Source organism: Marmota marmota, unplaced genomic scaffold (genome assembly GCF_001458135.2).
Source record: "Marmota marmota marmota unplaced genomic scaffold, marMar, whole genome shotgun sequence".
NCBI classification, from domain to species: Eukaryota; Metazoa; Chordata; class Mammalia; order Rodentia; family Sciuridae; genus Marmota; species Marmota marmota.
The window spans coordinates 178,841-206,161 of NW_026006174.1; the positions used below are offsets into that span (position 1 = coordinate 178,841).

General features: G+C 54.0%; 1 pseudogene; it reads left to right on the top strand.

Moving 5' to 3' along the window:
- The first annotated feature begins 1,100 nt into the window (after positions 1–1,100).
- Positions 1,101–27,321, top strand: part of LOC107161118 — a 30,397-nt pseudogene continuing 4,176 nt past the window's right edge.

The window sequence follows — 27,321 nt, forward strand, 5'->3', positions numbered from 1 at the left end:
TCACAGGACGGGTGTGCATGGACAGGTGGTCAGGACCACAGCAAGAAACCCAGGAAGGGACCTAGAGGAGGGCCCAAGCCAGGGGAGAGCAGGGAATGCCAGGCCACTAAGGCAGGAATGCACTAGCGTACTGAGGTACAGGACAGCCAAGGGGAGCTGGGAAATGGTCCCAAAGAGGGACCCTCATACAATGCTCAGAAAATTAGTGAGCAAGAAGGCCACCAGAGGCTCAAGTGGGGAGCCAGGCCTGGGAACAGATTGCCAAGGGCCAGGCTTGGGCAGGGGTTCAGGACACTGGAAAAGATATGGGAGGGAAGGCAGGAGATCCTGCAGTGGGTAGTCAGGCTCTAGGCCGAGGGCCACCTCCAGGTGTCAGGGTTCCTGGTGTAGGACTAACACCCAGGGAAAGCAAGGGGCCGAGGTGAGGGACAGAGTCTGTTTTGCATAAGGTGCCCCGGCTCATATTTGAATCCGGGGGTAGGGACCTGGCAAGGGAGGCCACAAAAGGGAAGGGGACCAGGAGGAGGGGGATGAAAGGGCATGGTAGGGGGTAGTGGTGGGTGCACTATATGGTGCGAGCCCCTGGCAAGGGAGCCACCCAACTGATTGTGATGAGTAACTCAAGGTGCAAGAGACCTGCAAGCACCAGGAAAAGGCATAATGTGAAGGGAGTTATGTGGTGAGCAGTTCTAATTAGACCGTGGCCGCCATTAGAAGATGGCGCCGGCTTCCACTGTGGCCTGTGATAAACAACTCCTTTTATGGAGAATTGGCACGCAATCCCTTCCCACCCTATGAGAAAGGTCCACGTGGCAGCTTAGGATTGGTATGCGGGAGGCTTTATTAGGCTGTGCTTGGGCGCTCGGCAGCGGGTCGCTAGAAGATGATACATGAATCAAGGCCTGAATAAACTGCTGAAAGAAGAATCCTGTGTCGTGTTTTCCCTTGCTGGCGAGGGGTCGCGACAGAGTTATGGGCTGCATGAGGACCAGGAGACAAATGGAAGCACAAAGGGCACCTATGTGATCCCGCTGGGGGGCCCAATAAGAAGCCTCCAGGTCAGACACAACAGGAGGAGACTCAATGCTATGTCAAGCGACATGAGGAATATGGTCAGGGGCCTAGGTGAGGTCCCAGGCCCGGAGACTGGAGCACAAATGTTCAGGGTTAGGGTGGACAGGGTTGGGGTAGGGGCAGCGTGCAATGCCAGAGGGCAGGGAAGGAAGGGAGAAGATCCTCAGAGAGAGACCTGGACCAATAAGGGGCCAAAGAGTGTACTGTAAGGGGATACCTGGTGAATGGAAGTGTGTGGGGGGATCAGGATCCATTTGAGCAGCATAGTACATCCATGGTACAGGGGTCTCGCTGCTCTAGGGGGATGACCCCTCCCACCTGGATGTGTGTGTGTGGGAGCAGCTAGGGTTGAGGGGAATTACCACTCCAGGCAGAAAACCCCTCCGCCTGGGTGTTCAGGGGGAGCTCCTTTACCACTGCAGCCAATGTGGAGGGGACTTGCCCCTTCAGTCAACAGACCCCTCTAACCTGGGTGTAAGGGGAGTTCCTATACTGCAACATCCAGGGTAGAATGGACTCACCACTCTAGGTGGGGTCCCCTCTTACCTGGATGTCAGTGGGGGAACCTCATATACCTCAGCAGCCAGGGTAGCAGGGACTCTCCCCTACAGGGAAGATATCTCTCCCACCTGGGTGTTGGGGGAGCTCCTATACCTCCAAAGCGAGGGTAAAGGGGACTCGCCCCTCCAGTTGGGAGACCCCTCTCATCTGGGTGTTGAGGGGAACATGTATACTACCTTAGCCAGGTTAGAAGGGACTTGCCCCTCAAGGCTGGGGACCCCTCACATATTGGTGTCTGAGGGACCATTTATTCTGCTGCAGCAAGGATAGAGGGGATTCACCCTTCCAGGCGTGAGACCCCTCTGACCTGGGTGTTGGGGGAGCTCAATTACCCCTGCAGCCAGGTAGAGGATACTCACCCCTCCAGGCGGGAGACCCCTTCCACCAGCTGGGTTTCAGGGGAGCTCCTATACCACTACAGCCAGGGTAGAGTGGACTCCCTGCACCAGGCGAAATACCCCTTTAACCAGAGTGTCAAGGGGAGCTCTTATACCTCTACAGCCAGGGTAGAGGGGACTTGCTCATCCAGCCGAGCGACCCCTCACACATTGGTGTCAGGGCGAGCTTGTATTCCACCTTAGCCAGGGTATATGGGACTCACCCCTCCAGGCAGGAGAACCCCTCCAACCTGGGTATGTGTGCAGTGGGGCTCGTATAAAACTGCAGCTGGTTAGCAAGGACTGGCCCCTCCAGGCAGAACACTTTCACCTGAGTGTCAGGGGGAGATCGTATCCCGCTGCAGCCAGGATAGAAAGGACTCGCCTCTTCAGGCAGGAGACCCCTCTCATCTGGGTATGGGGGGGCAGCTCTTATACCGCCACAGCCAGGGTAGAGGGGACTCACCCTTCACGCGGGAGACCCCTCCCACCTGGTTGTCCCGGGAACTCTAATAAGGCACCAGCCAAAGTAGAGGGGACTCGCCCCTCCAAGCAGGAGACCCATCCCTCCTTGGTGTCAGGGGAGCTTGTATTTCTCTGAAGCCAGGGTAGAGGGGACTTGCACTTCCAGTTGGGAGACCCCTCCAACCTGTGTTTTGGAGGAGCTTGTATACCGCCAGGTTGGAGGTGACTCGCCCCTCCAGGCATGAGACCCTTTCATCTGGGTACTGAAAGGCGAACTTGTGTACCACCTCAGCCCGGATAGCAGGGACTTGACCCACTAGACGATAGACCCCTCACAAGTGGTTGTCAGGGAAGCTCATACGCCACCTCAGGCAGGGTATATGGGACTCGCCACTCCAGGAGGGGCAAAACCCACCTGGGTGTACAGGGGAGATTATATATTGTTGCAGCCAGGGTAGAGGGGAATGGACCCTCCAAGCAAGAGATCTCTCCCAACTAGGTGTAGGGTGGGGAGGCTCATATGCCGCCCAAGCCAGGGTAGAAGGGACTCGCTCCTCCATGAGGGAGGACCCTCTGACTTGGTTGTCTGGGTGTAGCTCGTACACCCCCGAATCCAGGGTAGAGGCGACTCACACCTCTAGGGAGGACACCCCGCCAAACTGGGTGTGTGTGGGGGAGCTCATATACCACAGCTGCCAGGGTAGAGTGGACTCGCGCCTCCAGGCGGGAGACCCCTCCCACCTGTGTGCTAGGGGGAGCTCCTACACTGCTGAAGCCAAGATAGAATGGACTTGTCCCTCTAGGCGAGAGAACCCTCCCATCTGTGTGTCACAGGGAGCTTGTATAACACCTTAGCCAGGGTAGAGCCCATTTGCCCCTCCAGATGGGAGATCTTTCCCACCTGGGTGTCAGGGAAAGCTACTATACCACAGCAGCCAGGGTACCCAGGACTTGCCCCTCCAGGTGGAGGCCCCTCCCACCTGGGTGTCCTGGGGAGCTACAATACTGCTGCAGCATGATAGAGCGGATTCTAGCCTCCTGGCAGGAGACTCCTCCCTCTTGGGTGTCAGGAGAGCTCTTATACCACAGCAGCCAGGGTATAAGGGACTCGCCCATCCAGGCGGGAGACACATCTCACTAGTTTTTCAGGGGCAGTTCTTATACTGCTGCAGCCAGTGTACAAGGGAGTTGCCTCTCCAGATGGGAGAATCCTCCCATCTAGGTGTCTGTTGAGGGTTCTCATATACCTCAACAGCCAGGGTTGAGGGGACTCGCTCCTTCAGGACAGAGACCCTCCCATGCATGTCAGGGGAGCACCTTTACTGCCATAGCCAGTGTAGAGGGAACTCAGGCCTCCAGTCAGGAAAACCCTCCCACCTGGCTGTCAAGGAAAGCTATTATAAGTGAAAGCTATACACTTAAGCCAGGAAATGGGGACTCGCTCCTTCATTTGGGAGACCCCTCCCACCTGCATGTCACAGGGAGTTTGTAGACCACCTTATCCAGGGTAGAGGTGAATTCTCATGTGCAGGTGGGAGATCCCTCACTCCTGGATGTCCGAGAGCTTGTATACTGCATTAGCCAGGGTGGAGGGTACTAGCTGCTCCAGGTAGGAGACCCATCTTGTTATTGTGAGAGGGAGCTGATATACCACTGCATCCAGGAGAGAGGGGACTCGCCTTACTAGGCAGGAGACGCCTAAACCCTGGTTGTCATGGGAGCTTATATACCACAGAGGCAGGGAAAAGGAGACTTGTCACTCCAGCAGGGAGAACCCTCCCACCTGTGTGTTCTGGGGAGCTCTTATACAACTACAGCCAGGGTAGTTAGGACTTGGCCCTCCAGAAAGAAAACCCCTCCCACCTGGGTGTCATTGGGAGCTTGTATACCACCTTAGCAAGAGTAGAGAGGACTCACCACTCAAGGTAGGAGATCCCTCCCACCAGGGTGTCATGGGGGAGATCCTATACTTTTGAGGCCAGGGTATAGGGTATATGCAACTCCAGGTGGGGGATGGATCCCACTTGGGTGTTAAAGGGAACTCTTATACAGCTGCAGCCAGGGTACAGGGACTTGCCTTTCCAAGCTGGAGATGCCTCCCACCTGGGTGTTGGAGGGGGGCTAGTATACCCCTGCAGCCAGGATAGAGGGAACTCCCCTCTCCAGGCTGGAGACCCTTTTTACCAGGGTGTCAGAGTGGGTAGATCTTATATCACTGCAGCCAGAGTAGTGGGTACTCACCCCTCCAGACAGGAAACCCCTGCCACCTGGGTCTCAGGGGGAGCTTGTATACCACCTTAGCCAGTGTAGAGAAGACTTGGCCCTCCAGGCAGTAGACCCCTCCCTCCAGGGTATCATGGATACCTCTTGTACCAAAGCAGCCAGGGTAGATGTGTATTGCCCCTCTAGGTGGAAGACCCCTCCCACCTAGGTGTCCATTGTGGGGGGGGGGCTCTATACAGCCCTAGCCAGGGTAGTGGGTACTCACCCCTCCAGGAAGGAGACCCATTCCAACCTGGGTGTTGCAGGGAGCTTGTATACAAAGTTAGCCAGGGAAGAGCGGACTGGAGGTATGAATCCCCTCTACCCTGGTTGTTGTGGTATAAGCTCCTCCTGTAACCCAGGTGGGTGAGGTCTCCTGCCTGGAGCGGTGAGTCACCTCTACCCTGGCTTTGGCTGTTTAGAGTTCCCCCCAATATCCTAGTGTGTGGGGTCTCCCACCTATGGGGGCAAGCACCCTCCACCCTGACTGCAGCAGTATAGGAGCTCCCCCCAAAACCCAGGTGGGAGGGGTCTACTGCATAGAGGAGGGAGTCCCTCTACCCTGGAGGCTTGTCTATAGGAGCTCCCCTGAAACCCAGGTGGGAGTGGCCTTCTGTCTGGAAGGGCGAGTCCCCACTCCCTTGGATGCCATGGTACATGGGGAGAAAGAGGAGTAAGGGGAATGGGGGTGCAGGGAGAGGAGGGCTTATGGCCCAGATCCACTGAAAGGTGTTAGGATTGAGGAGCAGGGCTCAGGCTGAAGGAGGCCAAAGCCCCCAGGAAAGGGGTAATGCTAACTTTTCCCAAAGGAAGACCTCAGGGCCAAACATCCCAGTTCCACCCCCTGGCTCAGTTCAGCATCCTTGAAAAGGGATCTGGAAAAGGAGCCCAGCAGGGACAAGAACAACAGGAGAGCCAAAGGAGGACAAAGCATGAAGTGCTGGAAGAAGAAGGTTTGTGGGATGCAGCTCAGTACTGCAGAAAGGAGCCCAGACTAGGGACCTAAAGGAGGACCTAGGATAGGGGAGAGCAGGGAAGGGCGGAGCCAGGCAGGCAGGGGCTGCACTAGGGTTGTGAGATGCAGGGAAGACAAGGGGAGTGGGGAAGTGACCCCAGCGAGGCCCATAGTTCAAGCCCAGAGAAGCACAGAGCAAGAAGGACCCCCAGAGGCTCAAGAGAGGAGCCAGTCCAAGGAATGGAGAGCCAAGGGCCAGCACTGGAGCAGGGGGCTCAGAACAGTGAACAGGCTGTGGAGGGAAGGCAGGGGATCCAGCAGGGGTGAGGCAGGCTCAAGGCCCAGTGCTACTGCCAGTTTTCAGGGTTCCGGGTGCTGTCCCAAGGTCCTAGGGAGAGCAGGTAGCCCAGTTAAGTGTCAGGGTTCTGTTTCCTATAAGGCTCCATGCCCAGAAGAGGATCAAGGGCCAGGGACCAGGCCAAAGGGCCTGTAAAGGACAGGGGCAAGGAGAAGTGCGAATGTGAGGGCACAGTGGGGGTTCACGGTGATTGCAGAGAAGGGCAAGAGCCAGGACCCAATCCAGCAGCCCAGGTAAGGAACCAAACCCAACAAAAGTTTTTAGGTACCCAATGAGTCGGAGGCCCCTGCTCCAGGAAAAAGGGGTAGGAGAAGGAGAGTTAGGATCTGCAGTATTATGAGGAGACAGAGGGCTGTGCAAATGGCACAGAGGGAAGCGAGCTTGGGGGCCAAATCAAAGGGCACCCAGGTCAGACACGACAGGAAGAGAGAGCACAGAAAGCAACACAAACCGAGTAATGCAGTAATGAGCTCAGGAAGGCAGCCAAGCCAGGGGACTGTAGGGCGAAGGGTCAGGGTGAGGAAGAGCTGGGTTGGCTTAGGGGAAGCTTGCGAAGCTAGTGGGCAGGAGAGGGAAGGGAGGGGATCACCCAGGGCAAGGTCAGCACTAGCCCCAAGTACACTGCAAGTTGTCAAGTTTGGACAGCAAAGGGGGCCCAGGAGAGGGGCAGGGCTGTCTTTCCCATTGAGATCCTCCAGGGCCCAAAGGCCAACCAATTCCACTCCTCTGCCCCAGGTGAGTAGATCCTCAGAGAGAAACCAGGACCATAGGAGGGCAATGTGAGGGATACCATTGGTCCGGGATTGGGGGGTGTTGGTGGGGAGCCAGCAACCATTGGAGGAGACGAGGCTAGAGAGAAGCAGTGGGAGGGCAGGGTCTTGAAAATGAGAAAATACCACAGTTCAAGGGATATAGATGGGGGGAACAAGAGGGGACAACAAGGGGCCTGACATCAAGGAACAGGGACAGGGTCTTCAAGAAGGGCAACCAGGTGCTCCAGCAAGGAGCCAGGCCCAAGAATGGGGAGCTAAGTGCCAGGACCTGGTCCTGGTTCCGATGAAAACAGACAGGGCTGGGGAGAGGAGAATGGGGAGCAAGGGTTGTGGGTGGCGAAGGGAGAGGATTGCTCAAGGTCCAGGTTCACTGCTGGGTGTCAGGATCCAGTAGGAGGGCTTGGGCATAGAGATTCCAAAGTCCCAGGCAAGGGGCACAGTTATGTTTTCCCAAAGGGAGCCCACAGGGCCAAATGCCCAGTTCCAGGTCCCTGGATGTGGTGAGCATCCTGGGAAAGGTATCTTAAAAAGGGGCCCAGCAGGGACAGGGACAACAGGATGGATGAAGCAAGGTATAGTGTGAAAGGCCAGAGGAAGGATGTTGATGGGATTCAGGCAAGGACTCCAGAAAGGAGACCATGCTAGGGACCAAAAGGAAGGCCCAGGCCAGGAAAGGGTAGGGAAGAGTGGGCCTTGGCAGGTCGGTGACAGTAGGGTTCAGGGAAGCCAAGGGGAGTATGCTACTGGTTCCAGGGAGGCCCACACCACAGTCCAAGCCCAGAAAAACATGGAAAAATATGTCCCCCAGAAGCTCAAGTGAAGAGACAGGCCAGGGAATGGAGATCCAAGGGTCCGGGCTTGGGCAGGGGGCTCAGAACAGTGGACAAGACAGGATGGCAGGGAATCCAGCAGGGGGCAGGCAGCTCCTGACCCAGGGTGACTGCCAGGTTTCCGAGTTCCAGGTGCAGGAATAAAGGCCCAGAGACAGCAAGAGACCCAGGCAAGGGGCAGGACTCAGGTTCCCATAAGGTACGTTGGCCCAGATGAGAATTCAGGGACAGCGACCCAGCAAAGGAGGCCTGGCAAGTGAAGGTGGCCAGGAGGAGGCCAACGGGACAGCCCACCTAAGGGTCTTGGTGGGTCTGGGGGGACAAGATCCAGGACCCAAGCGAGATGCTCAGGTAAAGTACCCACCTGACTGACCATGATTAAGTGACCCAAGGAGCAAGACACCTGCAATTGCCAGGGGAAAGTGCAAGGAGAAAAGGAGGAAGGGCTGTGCAAGGACAAGGAGACAGAGAAAAGCACAACAGGCACGTAATGGAGCATGGTGGCAGTTCCAATCAAGGGGTCCCCAGGTCAGACCCAGCAGGAAGAGACTCCATGATACATTAAGTGACATGAGGAACACTGTCAGGGGCTCATGTGAGCACCAGGCCCAGGGACTGAAGCACAAAGGGTCAGGGTTAGGTAGGGCTGGGTTGGGGTAGGGGGCAGCATGCAAGGCCAGAGGGCAGGGGAGGGAAGGGAGTTGATCTTTCAGGGTTTGATTGAAGCAAGTTGCCTAGTAACTGCCAGGCCTCAAAGTTCAGGCAGCAAAGGGGACTCAGGCAAGAGGCAGGGCTGTATTTCCCATAGGGAGCCTTAAGGGCACAGAGGCCAGCCAATTTGCCTCCTCTGCCCAGGTGAGTAGATCCTCAGAGAGGGACCTGGACCAAAGGACGGTCTAAAGAGGCCGCTGTGAGAGGATACTTTGTGTATGGATGTTGTGGGGGTGATCCGTTGGCAGCCTGGACCCAATAGAGGAGCCCAGGCTAGGGAGTAGCAGGAAAAGTGAAAGGTCCTGGCAGTGCCAGGATACCATAACACCAGTGGAACAGAGGGGAGGCACAGGATGGAGTCTATAAAAAGAGGACTGAAACCAAGTGAAGGGAAAGGGTCCTCAAGAATGGCATCCAGGGGCTCAATCAAGGAGCCATGCTCAGTAATGGAGAGCCAAGTGCTAACACCTGGGGCAGCATGAATGAAAACAGATATGGATGGGGATGTAAAGGAGTGGAGAAATCTGAGTCGGTGGCACAGGGGGAGAATGGCTGAAGGCCCAGGTCCACTGCAGGGTGTCGGAATTGGGTAGCAAGGAACAGGCTGAGGGAGGCCAAAGGGCCCAGACAAGGGGCAGGGCTACATTTTCCCAAAGGCAACCCACAGGGCCAAGAGGGCAGGTCAAGTAACTGGTCTGGTAAGCATCATGTGTAGTGTGTCAGGAAAGTGGGCCTGGGAGAGACAGAAACGACAAGAGTACCATAGGAGGGCACAGCATCAAGGGCCGCCGGATGGGTCTGGGTGTAGTGAGGAGCTAAGACAAGGAACCTAGAGGAGGGCCCAGGTTAGGGAAGAGCAGGGAAGGGTGGGGCCAGTAAGGCATGGCTGCACTAGGGTAATGCATTACAGGGGAGCCAAGGGGAAAAGATAAGCTGCCCCAGAGAGGAACACTCAGACAAAGCCCATAAAAGAAAGGAACAAGAAGGGCCACCAGAGGCTTAAGCAAGGAGCCCGGCAAGGAAATGGAGTGCCAAGGGCCAGGGCTTATGAAGGGAGCTTAGGATAGTGAATAAGACTTGGGAAGGAAGGCAGGGGATCTAGCAGGGGGCAGTCAGGATCCAGGCCCAGGGCCACTACCAGGTGTCAGTGTTCCTGGTGCAGGACCAAGCACCCAGAAAGAGTAATTGGGCCAGGCGAGGGGCAGGGCTCTGTTTTTCATAAGATGCTCTGGCCCAGATGAGAATCCATAGAGAGGGACCTGGCAAAGGAACCCTGGCAATGGAAGGGGGGCCATGAGGAGGGATATAAGACTGCATGGCTGGTTGTCGCAGTGGGTGCATAGTGGGAGGAGAGCCAGGATCGTAGCCAGGTGCTCAGACAAGTACCCACCTGACCAACCTAGGATACGGGAATGAAGGAGCAGGAGACTCAGGAGCACCAGGGGAATTCACGAGGAGATGGGGAGGATGAGCTGCACGAGGACCATGAGAGAGAAGGAAGCTCAAAAAACAACTAGGGGAGCCCTCTGGCGGGCCCAAGCAAGGGGGCCCCAGTTCAGATCAAACATGAAGAGACTCCTCACTATGTGAAGAGACATCAAGAAATTGGTCAGGGGCTCAAGGGAGGGCACAATACAGGGACAGGAACTCCAAGTGTCTGGGTTAGGGAAGGCTGGGATTGGCTAGAGGCAGCATGCAAGGCCAGAGGGCAGGGGAGCGAATGGAGGGGATCGGTCAGGGCTGGGTTGGAGCAACTCCCATGTTAACTGCCAGGCCTCAAGTTTCAAGAAGTGAAGGGGACTCAGGCAAGAGGCAGGGCTGCGTTTCCATAGGGAGCATTCAGGGCACAGAGGAGAGCCAAATCTGATCCTCTGCCCCAGGTGAGTAGATCCACAGAGAGGGACCTGGATCAAAGGATGGGCCAAAGATAGTACTGTGAGGGAATAGCTGGTGTATAAAGTGTGTGGAGGGTTTGGGCTGCCAGGATCCATTCAAGTAGCATAGGCTAGGGAGAAGCAGGGTGAGCGGAGGGTCTAGGCAGTGTCAGGAAACCACAGCATGAGGGGATCAGAGGGGAGGCTCAGGAGGGGGCTGGCAAAAGGGGCATGAAACCTAGGGAAAGGGAAAGGGTCCTCAAGAAGGGTATCCAGGGTCTCAAGTAAGGAGCCAGGTTCAGTAATGGAGAGCCAAGTGCTAGCAAATGGGCCTGGGTGAATGAAAAGAAACGTGGATAGGGAGGGGCAAGAGGGGAGAAAGGGGGGGCAGGGCTCAAGGCCCAGGACCACTGCAGGGTGTCAGAGGTCAGGAGCAGGGCCCAGGCTGAGGGAGGCTAAAGTTCCCAGGCAAGAGTCCGTGCTATGTTTTCCAAAGGGAGCCCCCTTTGGGACTCGCACCTCCAGGCAGGATATCCCTTTCACCTGGGTATCAGAGGGAGCTCATATCTAGGCGCAGCCAGAGTAACAGGGACTGGCCCCTCCAGTCAAGAGACCCCTCACACCTGGGTTTGTAGGAGGGACTCCTACAGAAGTACAGCCAGGGTAACAGGTACTCGCCCCTCCAGGCTGGAGATCCCTTTAAACCTGGGTGTGTGGGAAACTTGTATACCCCCGCAGGCAAGGTATAGTGGACTCGCAGCTCCAGGCAGGAGATGCCTCCCAACTGGGTGTTGGGGGAGCTAGTACACAGCCATAACCAGGGTAGAGAGGACTCCCGCTTCCAGGCCGGAGACCCCCTCCCACCAGAGTGTTGGGGAGATCTTGTATCCTGCTGTAGCCAGGTTAGAGGGGGACTTGCCTCTCCAGGCAAAGACCCCATCAACCTGGGTGTTGAGGGGAGCTCATATACTACCGCAGGTAGAGGGCACTTGCCCTGCCAGGCTGGAGACCCCTACCACCTGCATGACTGTGGGGGCTCTTATACTGCTGAGTCATGGTAGCAGGGACTAGCCCCTCCAGGTGAGAGACCTCTCCCACCTGGGTGTCAGGGGAGCTCCAATACCAATGCAGCCAGGTTAGAGGGGATGTGACCCTCCAGTCCCGAAACTTCTACCACCTGGGTGTCTGGGGAAGCTCCAATGCCTCTCAGCCAGGGTAGAGGGAACTCGCTCCTCCAATTGGGAGACGCCTTCCATGTGGGTGTCCTGAGAGCTCTTATATGTCACCAGCCAAAGTAGAGGGTACTCACCCCTCTACGTGGAAGACCCCTCCCACCTTCCAGCTAGGATCTTGTATAGCTTGTATACCACCAAAGCCAGGGTAGAGGGGACTCGCACCTCCAGTCGTGAAACCCCACCCAACAGCGTGTCTGGGGAAGCTTATATACCTGCACAGCTAGGGTAGAGGGGATTCCCTGCTCTAGGCGGGAGACCCTTCCTGCCAGGGTGTCAGGGGGGACTCTTATCCTGCCATAGCCCGGGTATACGTGATTTACCCTTACAGGCAGGATACCCCTTCCACCTGGGTGTCAGGGGGAGTTCTTATATCACCGCAGCTATAATAGACGGGACGTGCCCCTGAAAGAGGGAGACCCCTTGAAGCTGGGTGTCCAGGGGAGCTCCCATATTGCCACAGGAAGGGTAGGGGAAACTCTTCCCCCCAGGCCGGAGACCCCGCCCACCTGGGTGTCAGATGGAGCCAGTATACTGTGCCAGCCATGGTAGAGGGGACTCGCCCCTCCAGGCGGAAGACCCTGCACACCTGGGTGTGAGTGGAGGAGTTCATATACAACTGCAGCCAGTTTAGTGGTGACTAGCCCCTCCAGGCGAAAGATTCCTCCCACCTGGGTTTCTGGGGAGCTCATATGCAAGAGCAGCCAGGGTAGAGGGTTCTTGCCCCTTCAGGCGGGAGACACCTCCCAGCCGGGTGTCAGGGGGAGCTTATATACTGCAGCAGCCAGGGTACAGGGGACTCGCCCCTCTATATTGGAGACCCCTCCAATGTGGGTATGGTGGGGAGGGATCCTATACCACCATATCCATATCACCTCTCCTTGTTGGAGACCTCTTTCCCACCTGGGTGTCTGGGGGATCTCCTAGGCCACTATAGCTAGGCTAGAAGGGACTCACCCTTCTTGGAAGGAAAACCCTCTCACCTGGATGTCTGGGGGAGCTCCTATACAGCAGCACCCAGGGAAGAGCCCACTTGACCCTCCTGGAGGAAGACCCCTCCCACCTGGGTGTCTGGGAGAGCTCTTACACCACTGCAGCCAGGACTTGCCCTTTTAGGCAGGAGACACCTGGCACCTGGATGTCTGGGGGATCTCCTATACAGAGGCAGCCAGGGGAGAGTTGACTTGCCCCTCCAGGAGGAAGCACTCTCCCACCTGGGTGTCAGGGGAAATTCATATACTGCTGCAGCCAGGGTAGAGTGGACATGCTACTCCAGGTGAGAGACCCCTTTCCATCTTGGTGCCAGGGCTAGCTTGTATTTCACCTTAGCCAGGGTAAAGCGGACTTACTCTTCCAGTCAGGAGACCCCTCCAACCTGGGTTTCAGGTGGAGCTCTTATACCACTGCAGCAAGGGTAGAGGGGACTCACCCATGCAGGCAGGAGACTTCTCCCACCTGGATGTCCTGGGAGCTCTTACATGGCACCAGCCAAAGTAGAGTGGACTCTTGCCCTTCCAGGCAAGAGACCCCTTCCACCTGGGTGTGGGAGGTGAGCCTTATACCACCACAGCCAGGATACAGGGGACTCGCCTTTCAAGGTGAGAGACACCTCCTACCTGTGTGTCAGGGGGAACTCTTATACTGCCTCAGCCAGGGAAGAGGGGACTCACCCCTCAGTGCATGAGATTCCCTTCCACCTGGTTGTCTGGGGGAGCACCTATAGAGCCATAGTCAGGGTAGAGGGGACTCTACCCTCCATCCTGGAGACTACTCATACCTGGTTGTCAGAGGAACTCCTATACTGCAGCAGCAAGTGTAGAAGGGACTCACCTCTCCAGTCACAAGACCTTATAATCTGGGTGTTGGGGGGAGCTCCTATACCGTCAGAGCCAGGTAGAGGGGACATACACCTCCAGGCAGAAGTCACCACCCACCTGTGTGTCAGGGGAAACTCAAATACTGCAGCCAGGGTAGACTGAACATGCTCCTCCAGGTGAGAGACCCCTCCCATCTTGGTGTCAGGGCGACCTTGTATTCTGCCTTAGCCAGAGTAGAGGGGACTTGCTCTTCCAAGTGGGAGACCCTTCCCACCTGAGTGTTGGGGGGAGCATGTATACAGCTGCAGACAGGGACTGCTGGGACTTGCCCTACTAGGTGGGAGACCACTTTCACTTGGTTGTCAGGGGGAGCTCTTATCCTGCTGTAGCCATTGTAGATGGGACTTACCCCTGAAGACAAGAGACCCCACCCCCTGGATGTGTGGGGGAGCCTGTGTATCTCCAGAGGCAATGTGGAGGGGACTTGCCCCTTTCCAGGGGGAGACACCTTCTATCTTGGTATCAGGGGAGCTCCTATACCACAGCAGCCAGAATAGAGGGGACTCACCCCTCCACGTAGTTGTCCCCTCCCACCAGGGTGCCATGGGAAAATTGTATATCACCTTAGACAGGGTAGATGAGGCTTTCCCATCCAGGCGGGAGAACCCTCCAACCAGGCTGTCATCTGGAGCTCCTATACCACCCCAGCCATGGTAGAAAGTACTTGCCCCTCCTGGCGGGACATCCCTCCCACCAGTGTGTCAGTGGGAGATGATATACCGCAACAGCCAGGATAGAGGGGACTTTCCCCTCCATGCAGGAAAACTCTCCCATCTGGGTGTCTGGGGCAGCTTGTATACCTCCACAACCAGAGTAGAGGGGACTCGATGCTCCAGTTGGGAGACCCTTCCTAACTGTGTGTCAGGGGGATATCATATACTGCCACAGCATGGGTAGAGGGGACTTGCTCATCCAGGCGTGAGAACCCTCCCACCTGGGTGTGTGTGTGTGTGGTGGGAGATACTATACCGCCACAGTCAGGGTAGAGGGGACTCTCACCTCTAGGCAGGAGACCTCTCCCACCTGGGTTTCAGGGGGAGCTATTATACTGCTGCAGCCAGGGAAGAGGAGACTCACCCCGCCAGGAGGGAGACCCCTTCCACCTGGGTGTCCTGGGGAGCTCCTATACCAAAGAAGCCAGGGTAGAGGGGACTTGCTCCTCTAGGCGGGAGAACCCCTCCCTCCTGGGTGTCAAAGGGAGTTCCTATACTGCTGAAGCCAGGGTAGAGTAGACTTTCCCTTCCAGTCAGGAGACCTTTACCACATTGGTGTCTGGTTGAGCTCTTTAACCTCTGCAGCCAGGGAATAGGGGACTCACCCCCCCAATCATGGGATCCCACCCACCTGGGTGTCCAGGGGAACTTGATTACTGGAGCAGCCAGGGTAGTGGGGACTCGCCCCTACAGGTGGGAGACACTTTTCAACTGAGTGTCGGGGGGAGTTCCTATGGTGGTAGAGAGAATATACACCTGCAGGCAGAAGACCCATCACTCCTGCGTATACTGAGAGCTCTTATATAGCAAGAACTAAAGTAGAGGGGAATCGCACTTCCAGGTGGAAGACCACTCCCACCTGTGTGTAGTGGGGTGCTTGTATACTACCTTAGCCAGGATAGAAGGGAATTGTCCTTCCAGGTGGGAACCACACTCACATGGGTGTCTGATACATGTATACCACCACAGACAGGGTAGAGGGGACTCATTGCTCCAGGTATGAGACCCCTCCCACCTGATTGTCAGCATGAGATTCTTTACCACAGAAGCCATGGGACAGGAAACACACCTGGCCACTGGAGAGACCCATCCATCCTGGGTGTCAGGGAAATCTAACCACTGCAGCCAGGGTAGAGGTGACATGCCCCTACAAGCCAGAGACCCCTCCCATCTTGGTATAGTGGTAGAGCTCCTATACCACAGCAGCCAGAATAGAAGGGACTCGGCCCTCAAAGCAGGAGACCCCTCCCACCTGAGTGTCTGGAAGATCTGGTACACTCTCTCAGCCAGGACAGAGGGAAGTCACCCCTCTAGGTGGGAAATCGCTCCCACCCAGGTGTCAGGGGAAGCTCCTTAACCACTGCAGCCAGAGTAGAGAGAACTCGCCCCTCCAGGTGGAAGACCCCTCCCACCAGGGTGTCAGGTGGAGCTCATACAGGCCATTAGCCAGGGTAGAGGCAACTTGCACCTCCAGGTGACAGACACCTCCCACCTGAGAATGGGGCAACTCCTATACTGCCTTAGCCAGGGTTGAGGGGACTCGCCCATCCAGGCGGGAGACCCCTCCAACCTGGCTTTCAGCAGGAGCTCTTATACCACCACAGCCAGGGTAGAAAGTACTTTCCCCTGCTGGCGGGAGACCTCTCCCACCAGGGTATCAGTGGGAGCCCATACACCACCATAGCCAAGATAGAGGTTACTCACCACACCATGCAGGAGAACCCTCCCACCTGGGTGTCTGTGGGAGCTTGTATAACTCCGAAGCCAGTGAAGAGGGTATTTCCTGCTCCAGTTGGGAGACCCTTTCCACCTGTGTATCAGCGGGATCTCGTAAAATTACCTCCACAGCTAGGGTAGAGGGGACTTGCTCCTTCAGGCAAGAAACTCCTCCCACCTGCGTGTGTGTGTGTGTGTGTGTGTGTGTGTGTGTGTGTGGTGGGGAGACCTATACTGCCACTTCAGGGTAGAGGGGACTCGCCCCTCCAGGTAAGAGAACCATCCAACCTAGGTGTCACAGACAGCTAGCATACCACTGCAGCCAAGGTAGACGAGACTGGCCCCTCCAGGAGGGAGACCCTTTCAACCTAGGTTTCAGGTGGAGTTCATATACCCCAGCAGCCAGGGTAGAGGCAGCTCTTACCTCCAGGCGAGAAACACCTCTCACCTGGGAATGGGAGTAACTCCTATACCCCCTTAGGCCAGGTAGAGTGGTAGAGGGGACTCTCACTCCAGGAGGAAGACACCTCCCACGAGTGTGTCTGGTTGAGCTCCTATACCTCCACAGCCAGGGTAGTGGAGACTTACCACTCTAATCAGGAGGCCCCTGCCACCTAGGTGTCCCAGGGAGCTTGATTATTGCAGCAGCTATGGTAGAGGGGAGTCTCCCCCACAGGTGGGAGACCCCTCCCACCTGGTTGTAGTGGGAGCTCTTATATGGCAAGAGCTAAAATAGAGGGGACTCGCCCTTCCATGCGGGATACCACTCCAACCTGGGTGTCTGGAGAAGCTTGTATACAGCCACAGCCAGCGTAGAGGAGACTCATTGCACCAGGCGGGAGACAGTTCCCATCTGGTAGTCTTGTGGAGCACATATACCCCCGAAGCCTGTGTAGAGGAGACTCGCCTCTCTATTCAGGAGACTCCATACATTGGGTGTCGGGGAACTCCTATACAGCCAGAGCCAAGGGAGTTGGGACTGGACTCTCTAGGCAGAAAATCCCTTCCACCTGGTTTCCAACGGATTTTATATACTGCCATAGCAGGGTAGAGGGGACTTGCCATTGCAGGCAGGAGACGCCTCCAACCTCTTATACCACTTCAGCCATCATAGAAGGGACTCGCCTCTTCAGGCCAGAGTCCCTCCCACCTGGGTGTCAAGGAAAGCCAGGGTAGAGGGGACTTGGCCCTTCAAGAGGGAGACCCCTCCCATCTGGGTATGGGTGGGGAGCTCCTATACCACAGCAGTCAGAATAGAGAGGAGTCACTTCTCCAAGCAAGAGACCCCTCAAACCTGGGTGACTGGGAATGCTGGTACAACCCCTCAGCCAGCATAGAGGGAAGTCACCGCACTAAGCATGAGACCCATCCCACCTGGGTGTCAGTGGAAGCTCCTTAACCTCTGCAGCCAGAGTAGAGTGGAATCACCCCTCCAGGCAGACGACCCCTCCCACCTGGATGTCAGGTGGAACTCATATACCCCAGCAGCCAGGGTAGCGCCAAATTGCACATCCAGGAAAAAACTCCTCCTAGGAATGGGAGTAACTCCTATACACCCTTAGCCCAGGTAGAGGAGACTCCCCCCTCTAGGTGGAAGATCCCTCTCACCTAGTTGTCAGGTGCAGCTCATATACTCCAGAAACCCGGGTGGAGACAACTCGCACCTCCAGGAGAGAGAAACCTCCCACCTGGAAATGGGGTTAACTCCTATACTGCCTTAGCCAGGGTAGAGGGGACTGATCATTCCAGGTGGAAGACCCCTCCCACCTGGGTGTCTGGAGAGAGGGGGGTTGTATACAGCTGCAGCTGGGGTAGCAGTGACTTGCCCTCCAGGCAGGAGAACCCTTCCTACTCTAGGAGGGGCCTCTTTTAGCCCTGCAGCCAGGGTTGAGGGGACTCGCCTCTTCTGGCGGGAGACCCTCACACCTGGGTGACACTGGGTACTTGTATACCACCTTAGCCAGGTTAGAGGAGATTCGCCCATCCAGGAGGGAGACCCCTCCAATCTGGCTTTCAGTGGGAGCTCATATACCACCATTGCCAAGGAAGAAAAGAACTTTCCCCTCCTGGTGGGAGATCCCTCCAACCAGGGTATCAGTGAGAGCTCATATAACACCACAGCCAGGATAAAGGGGACTCATCCCTCCAGGCAGGAGTCCCCTTCCACCTGGGTGCCAGGGGAAGCTCTTATACCACTGCAGCCATGGTAGAGGGTACTTTCACCTTCAGGCAAGGAACCCCTCCGATTTGGGTGTCAAGGTGAGCTTCTATACTACCGCATCCAGGGAAGAGAGGACACACCCCTACAGGTGGCATACCACTCCGAACTGGGTTCCCTGGAGCTCCTATACTGCTGAAGGTGGGGTAGAGGGAACTCAACACTACGATGGGAGAACTCTTTCACCTGGGTGTCCAGAAGAGCTCCTATACTGCTGCAGAAGCTTAGAGGAGTCTCTAGCCTCGGGGTCAAATAGTCCTTCCAGTTGATTGTCAGGGGAGCTCCTATACCAGATCATTCAGGGTAGAGGGGACTCCTCTAGGTGGGAAACCCCTCCCACCTGGGTGACAGGGGGAGTTCCTACACCATTGCAGCCAGGGTACAGCGAATTTGCCCTTCCAGTTTGGAAACTCCTTCAATCTGGGTGTCTGGGTGAGCTCTTATACCTCTGCAGCCATGATAATGAGGACTCACACCTCCAGTTCAGAGACCCTAAATCCTGGATATCTGGGGGAGCTGGATTACTGCAGCAACCAGGATAGAGGGTACTCTCACTTCCAGGCAGGATATCCCCTACCACTGGGTGTCTGGGAGAGATTTTATACAGCCATAGCCAGGGTAGAGGGGATAAATGATTATCTTGGCAAGAGACCCCTAACACTAGGGTGTCTGGGGGAGCTCGTATACCCCTGCACCAGTGTAGAGGGGACTCGACCTTTCATTCTGGAGACCCCATAACCTGGGTGTCGGGGGAGAGGGGACTAGAACCTCCAGGTAGAATATCCTTTCCACCTGCCTATCAGGGGAGTTCATATACTGCCACAGGCAGGGTAGAAGACACTCGCCACTGGAAGTGGGATACCCGTACCACCTGGGTGTAGGGGGAACCTCCTATATCACTACAGCCAGGGTAAAGTGGACTTGCCTCTCCAGGCTGGAGATCCACCCACCTGGGTGTCAGGGGTGATCCTTTACCACCACACCCAGGGTGAAGAGGACTCGACCTTCCAGGGGAGAGACCCAGCCAACCTGGGTGACAGGGAAAGCTAGTAAAACAGTGCAGCCAGGGTAGAGGGGATTCACCCATTTAGGCAGGAGACCTCCTGAAATCTGGTTATGGCCTGGAGCTCCTATACCACATCAACCAGAACAGAAGCGACTTGCCCTCCAAGCAGGAGACCCCTCACACCTGAGTATCTGTGAGAGCTGGTACACCCTCTCCAGACTTGTGACCCTATAACCTGAGTGTCGGGGGGGCTTCATTAACGCCAGAGCCAGGGACAGGGGACTTGACCATTAAGGCGGAATATCCCCTCCACCTGGTTGTCATAGGGTACTTGTATAACACCTAAGCCACTGTAGAGGAGTCTCGCCCATCCGGGCAGGAGACCCCTCCAACCTGGGTGTCAGTGTGAGATCATACACTGGCACAGCTAGGGTAAAAGGGACTCACTCCTTCAGGCAGGAGACCCCTGCCACCTGAGTATCAGGGGGAGCTCTTATACCACCACAGCTATGGTAGATTGTACTTTCCCCTTCAGACCGGAGAACCCTCCCACCTGGGTGTTGGGGGGAGCTCCTATACCACCACAGCCAGGGAAGAAAAAACTCATCCCTTCAGGGATGAGACTTCACACCTGGGTGTTGGGGGAGCTTTGATACCACTTCAGGCGGGGTAGAGGGAACTCTACACTCCAGACTAGATACCTCTTCCACCTGGGTGTCCTGGGGAGCTCCTACACCAATGCAGCAGAGTAGAGGAGACTCTAGCCTCCTGCCCAGAGACTTCTCCCAAATTCATGTCAGGGGAGCTCCTGTACTGCAGCAGCCAGGGTAGTGGGGACTTCACCTCTAGGCAAGAGACTCCTCTCACCTGGGTGTCTGGGAGAGCTGGTACAACCCCTCTACCAGGCTAGAGGGAAATCACCCCTCTAGGCAGGAGAACACTCCCACCTGGGTTTCAGGTGGAGCTCATATACCCCAGCACCCAGGATAGAGGCAACTGCCAACTCCAGAGGAGAGACACATCCCACCTGTGAATGGGGCAACTCCTATACTGCCTTATCCAGGGTTGAGGGGACTGACACCTTCAGGTGGGAGACCCTACCACCTGGATGTCATAGGGTACTTGTATACCACCTTAGCCAGGATAGAGGAGACTCGCCCATCCAGGCAGGAGACCCCTCCAACCTGGGTGTCAGTGTGAGATAATAGACCACCACAGCCAGGATAAAGGGGACTTGCCCCTCCAGGCAGGAGTCCCCTTCCACCTGAGTGTCAGGGTAGCTCTTATACCAATGAAGCCATGGTAGAGGTTACTTTCACCTTCACGTATGATACCCCTTCCACCTGGGTGTCTGGGAGAGCTTTTATACAGCCACAGCCAGGGTAGAGGGGACTCATTGCTCCAGGCGGTAGACCATTCTGCCTGTCTGGGGGAGCTTGTATACCCCCACAGCCAGTATAGAGGAGACTCGCTCTACAATTTGGGAGACCCTATATCCTGGGTGTCCAGGGAGCTCCTATACAGCCAGAGCCAAGGGAGTGGGGGCCTCGAACCTCCAGGTGGAAGATCCCTTCCACCTGGTTGTCAGCTGAGTTCATATACTGCCATAGTAGGGTAGAGGGGATTCGCCACTGGAGGCAGGAGACCCCTCCCATCTGGGAGTAGGGGTGACGTCCTATACCACTGCAGGCAGAGTAGAGGGGACTCACCTCTCCAGGATGGAGACCCTTCCATCTGGATGTCAAGGGGAGATCCTTTACTTCTGTAGCCAGGGTGCAGGGGACTCGACCCTCCAGGTGACAGACCCATCCAACATGTGTGTCAGGGAAAGCTAGTTAACCACTGGAGCCAGGGTAGAGGGGAATCACCCTTTCAGGCGAGAGACCCCCTCCCATCTGTGTATGGTGGGGAGCTTGTATATCAAAGCAGCAAGAATAGAGTAAACTCGCTTCTCCAAACAGGAGAACCCTGTAATCTGGGTGCCTGAGAGAGCTGGTACACACCACTAGGTGGGTTTCAGGGGAAAATCTAACCTCAGCAGCCAGTATACAGGCAACCCGCAACTCCAGGTGATAGACCCCTCCAACCTGGGAATGGGGATAACTCCTATCTGCCTTAGGCAGGGTAGAGGGGACTCACCCCTCCAGGTGGAAGACGCCTCCCTCATGGGTGTCTGGGAAGGGTAGGTATACAGCAGCTGCTGGGGTAGAGTGGGTATACAGCTGCAGCTAGGGTAGCAGGAACTCACCCTTGCAGGCGGGAGAGCCCTCATTACTGAGGGTAGGAGGGGGCTCTGATACACCACCAGCCAGGGTTGAGGGACTGCCCCTTCAGGCGGGAGACCCTACCACCTGGGTGTTGCAGGGAACTTGTATACCACCTTGGCCAGGATAGAGGAGACTTGCCCATCCAGGTGGGAAATCCCTCTCACCTGGTTTTCAGTGGGAGCTCAGATACCCCCACAGCCAGGATAGAGGGGAGTTGTTCCTCCTGGCCAGAGACCACTCTCACCTGGGCTTCAGTGAGAGCTCTTATACCACTGCAGCCTGGGAAAGGGGATTTACCACTCCAGGAGGAAACCCCATCCACCTGGGTGTCCTGGGGTGCTCCTATACTTCTGAAGCCAGATTAGAGGGGACTCGCACCTTTAGGCTGAAGACCTTCCACCAGTGTGTTAGGTGGAGCTCATGTACCACCACAACAAGGATAGAGGTGACTCGCCCTTCCAGGTGGGAGACCCCTCTCACCTGGGTGTCTGTGGGGGGGCTTCTATACCTTTGCTATGATGGTAGAGGGGAATATCTGCTCCACTTGGGAGACCCTTCCCACCTGTGTGTCAGGGGAATTTCGTATGCTGCCACAGCCAGGATAGGGGGGACTTCCCACTCCAGTAGGGAGACCCCTTCCACCTGGGTGTCATGGGGTGCTCCTTTACCGCTGAAGCCAGGGTAGAGGGGACTCACACATCTAGGCAGGAGACCCCTCCCACCTGGGTGTCAGAGGGAGTTCCTATATGTATACCACTGAAGCCAGGGTAGAATGGACTTGCCCTTCCAGTCAGAAGACCCCTCACACCTTAATGACTGAGTGATCTCCTATATCTCCATAGTGAGGGTAGAGGGGTCTCACTTCTTCAATAGGGAGACCAATCCCAACTGGGTGTCCTGTAGAGTGTGATTATTGCAGCATCCAGGGTAGAGGGGACTTGCCTGTATGGGCAGTTGACCCCTCCCACCTGGGCATACGGGAGAGCTCCTATACTGCCACAGCCAGGGTAGAGGGAACACGCCCCTGCAGGCAGAAGACTTCTCCCACCTGGGTGTACTGGGAGCACTTTTATGGCATTAGCTAAAGTAGAGGTGAGTCGCCTTTCCGGGGGGATACCCCTCACACCCGGTTGTTGGGGGATGCTTATATACTGCCAAAGCCAGGGTAAAGAGGACTCGCCCCTCCATGCGGAAGACCAATCCCACCTGTTTGTAGGGGGAGGGGGGCGCTTGTATACCGCCTCAGCCAGAGTAAAGAAGAGTTGCCACTCCAGGCAGGAGAGCCCTTCCACCTGGGTGTATGAGAGAGTTTTTTTACCACTACAGCCAGGGTAGACAGGACTCATTGGTCCAAGTGGGAGACGCCTTCCACCTAAGTCTCTGGGGAGCTTGTATACTGACAAAGCCAGGGTAGAGGAGACTCGCCTGTCTTAGGGGAAGAACACTCCCAACAGTTTGTGTATGTTGGGGGGAGTTCATATAATGCCACATCCAGGGTAGAGGGGACTTGCCCCTCCAGGAAAGAGACCACTCCCACCTTGGCGTCAGTGGGAGTTCTTATACCACTGAGGCCAGGGTAAAGGGGACACGCCATTCCAGGAGGGAGACCCCTTCCACCTGGGTGACCTGGGGTGCTCCTGTACTCCAAGGGAGAATAGACTGGTACCTCTAGGCGGGAGACCCCTCCTACCTGGGTGTCTGGGGGAGCATTGTATACCTTTGCAGCCAGGGTAGATGGGACTTTCCCCTCCAGGGGGGAGACTCCTCCCACCTGGGTGTGTGGAGGTGAGACACCACACCATTATAGCCAAGGTAGAGCAGACTAGCACCTCCAGTCGGGAGACCCCTTAAGCTGGGTGTTGGAGGGAACTCCTATACTGCCAGAGGCAGGGGAGAGGGGATTTGACCCTCCATGCTGAAGATCCCTTCCACCTGGTTGTTAAGGGAGTTCTTATACTTCTACAGGCAGGGAAGAGGGGACTCATCACACATGGCAGGAGACCCTCCCACCTGGGTGTCAGAGGGACATCCTTTACTGCTGAAGCCATGGTAGAGGGGACTCGACCCTTCAGGTGAGACACCCATCTAACCTGTGTGTCAGGGAAAGATAGTATACCACTGCAGACAGTGTAGAAGGGACTTGCCCATTTAGGTTGGAGACCCCTCCCATCTGGGTAGGGGGGTGATCTCGAATACAAAACATGAAAAATAGAGGGGACTTGCCTCTCCAAGCAGGTGGTCCCTCCCACCTGGATGTCAGGTGGAGCTGATATACCCCAGCAGCCAGGGTAGAGGCAACCCCCATCTCCAGGTGAGAAACACCTCCCACCTGAGAATGGGAGTAACTCCTATACTGCCTTAGCCAAGGTAGTGGGGAGTTTCCCCTCCAGACAGGATACCCCTCCCACCTTGTTGTACAGGGTAACTTTATACCACATATGCCAGGGTAGAGGAGACTTGCCCAATCTTGAGGCACACCCCTCCAACCTGTCTGTCAGTGGAAGCCCATATACCACCACAGCCAGGGTAGAAAATACTTTTCCTTCCTGTCAGGAAACCCCTCCCACCAGGGTGTCAGGGGTGAAAGGAAAGTGACAATAACACTCTCAGTGATCACTGCTTTATTGCAGCAGTGCCAAAGAGGAGAAAGAGAGAGAGAGAGAGAGAGAGAGAGAGAGAGAGAGAGAGAGAGAGAGAGAAAGAGAGAGAGAGAGAGAGAGAGAGAGAGAGAGAGAGCAAGATAGAACAAAAGCAAGAGAGGAAGACAGTGAGAGAAAGAGAGGGGGGCCTGGCAGGAGAGAGTTTCATAGCCAAATTCTAATAGAGTCTCTGGGTCTCCAAGCTGCCTAGTTGGCAGACAATGATTAGACCACACAGTAGATGCTAATGGTGACATTTTCTGCCTTTAGGCAGATGGGGCAGGGGTCAGATGTGGGTTTCTGTTGCACCAGATAGGTGAAGGTCAAGTGTTCAGCCTTGATTGTATCTGTGTATTCAGACTTGATGCAAACAGGTGATAAAGACCAGACATATGGGTGTTTGAGTGTGTGGATTATCCTGCAGCCAACTTAGTTAAGCCTCTCCTGCACCTAACATTCCTCCCTTCTTGTTTTTCTAAGTTAAGGGGGCTGGGTTTGGTACAAAATTGTTTGGCTACTTCCTGCTGAGAGAAGGTGTAATGGAGCCTACATGGGAGAGCAGGGAAATGTTCAGGGACAGGCTTAAAAATATCAGGGCAGCTGGAGATAACATCCCATGGCTATAGACAGTTATCTCAGAAGGGCAAACTCCACAAGTTTTCCTTAAAGCCATAGGTTGTCAATGGCATCAAACCATTTCTGAGTGGAGGAGATCCTTGATATCAGCCATTGATCCTGTTGCAGGGACTCTAGGAAGTATCAGAGGTGGCTTGGTTGAATTCAGAAATTTTAAGAGTGACTACCCAATTGCAGCCAGTGGAAGAGCAATCGCCTTGATCCAAAAATTGAGAGTGGGTGGTGTCATCCTGGTGCCAAGTCACTTGGATGTTAAAGTGTCATCTGTGGTTGGGATAGAAAATGAGGATTGAGGTATGTGGGGAATGTGGAACATCAAAATGATGTTGAGGCCTTTGAAGACTAGTTGAAAAACCTAAGAAGTGAAGTCTGGACCATTGTCTGTCTGGATCATGATGGGAAGTCCAAATCTGGGAAAGATCTCCTCAATGAGGATAGAGATGATGGTGTCAGCAATTTCCCTGGATGCAGGAAAGGCTTCTATCCAACCTGAAAAAGTATCAACCGAAGTAAGTAGGTATTGAAGCTTTTTGTGCCTAAGCATGTGATTGAAGTTGATCTTCCAGTCTTCATCTGGCTGTTGGCTCCTCTTCTGATGTGTAGGGAGTTTAGGTTTGATGCTTCCTTGTGGGGATACTTAGAGTAGACAGAACAAGCAGAGTGAACCTGATGGAGAATAGTTCTTATTCATAGGAAGTGAAAGAGGGGTTGTAAAAACTGGAAAGTGGGTTAGAGAGGGTTTTAAATGGGCACAGAGTCTCTGTAGCCAGGGGAGTTGGTCAATAGTCATAGGTCTCCTTTTGGGGCATCGGGGCTGGTAGTCCTAAAGTAAAGTACTTAAAGAAGTAGTTTATTGACTGCCTGGTTGGTAAATTTCTGTATCTGATCTTGCAGGAACTTCTGTATGCAATTTAATGCATCATGGTCCTATTAGGAGAAACATAAATTTGACTAACAGAGGTCCTGTGAGGGGGGAGGAGGCAAGGCCATGTTTGACTGAACATTCCCCATGGAACCTGTTGGCCGAGTTGGTGTTTCCCCTTTTCTAGCTGTTCTTGTCCTTCATTACTCCCAGGAATGACTGTGTTTTGTATAACTCCTTTTTGTAGGTGTTTAAGGTCAAGCTGGTCAAAATTGTCTTCCTTTCTATCTCTTGTTAAGTGTGAGCCAAGTTCCCATAGTGGTCTCTCGTGTGGAGAACTTGAAAGCAGCTTCTTAGTTCTGCTGGTGACATTTGCACTAGGATTGGTCCAGGTCTTGCTTGACCATGTGGCTTCCATTGGAAGAATCAAGGATGTCTCCTGTCTCCAATGACCCTCCTATTCACTGCAAGTACACTGATTGGCTTTTCATTCTCCAGGGGTCACATTAATCTCCCTGATCATGAGGTTTTGTGGCCCAGAGTTGCCAAGCTCTTTACAGAAGTTCCTAGATTCCGACTGATTCAAAGGGTCAGAGCCAAATATTCATTTTCTTGGCCATTTTAATTAAAGTCTTGATCTTAAACATCCAGCAAGGTTAGTTTCACCATTCTTTAATTAGGACTACTGGGCTTTAGCTTAAATCTGGCCTACTTTGGAGTCATTCTGTCATGTAGTAAAAATGGGAGACAGAGCCTTATCTCAGGTAAGGTGGGGCTCTTTATAAATCTTAGGTAAAGTGTTCTAGTATTGAAGCTGATCTTTGCTTTTAAATATCATTTTATAAAATTCACATACATTGTTGTTTGAGGTCACATGAATATTAGATAACACAATCTGATATTACATTTAAATTGTACTCCAGTGTATATAAATTTATATTAATCTTATTGATAACAGGTCCAGTTATAGAAAATTAAATGATATAAATAAATCTCCAATGTGTTATTTTTATAAGCCTAAAATTACCATGCAATATTTTGGAGAACATCAGATTGATATAATTATTTTTAAAGCTTCTATCTTAAAGATTTATATACCTGGAAAATATGAACACGTTTAATATACAAAGAAGAGTAATAGTACCACACTTACTATGGATGTTTTTACATTATCAAGTTTAGCTCTTAAAGAAATAACATATTACAATATTGCAAAATAACAATTGTTGTTTAACCATAGTTTTATAATGCTTAATTCCTTCAAGATTACTTGCCCAAAAAACTTACATATATAATCCACTTTTCACATACCTTCTTTATCACTTACTTAAACCTACATAGCCAACATATACAGACCTTCTTTATTACTTGCTTAAACCCTCTTATTTACTTAATCACACAGACTGTCTTAGACAGAAACCTTTTATCCCATCTATTAAATCCATAGCTAGGACCTTGTTATTTTGCTTTCCCATCTGTTAGCCCCTTCTTTATTCACATTTTGAAACAGTCCTTGTACATTTCTGAATTTAGGCAAAATATTCCATTTTAACAAGAGATATTTTGTTATTTGCAGTACACAATTAATCACATCTGTTTATCATTTCCATGAAAACATAAACAATGTTTAAGTATATAGAATTATACTGTTGTAGTGATGGACAAGCGACAAGTCACCTAAGTTAGTACCAAAAATAGAGAACAAAGTTTTATTTGGTTGCAGCTAGATTCAGAGGGCACAGCTTGTGTTGTAATCAATCACATGAATCCCAAGTTTAGGTAGTTTCAGGATTTTGTTACAAGCATGTAAATGGTGGGGCTCAAAAGTTCACAGTCTGCAGAAGTTCACATAAAAGCCATGTTTTTCCTCTGTTCTGAGCAAGTTAACCCTTCAAAGACACCTGAGAAGGGGAGA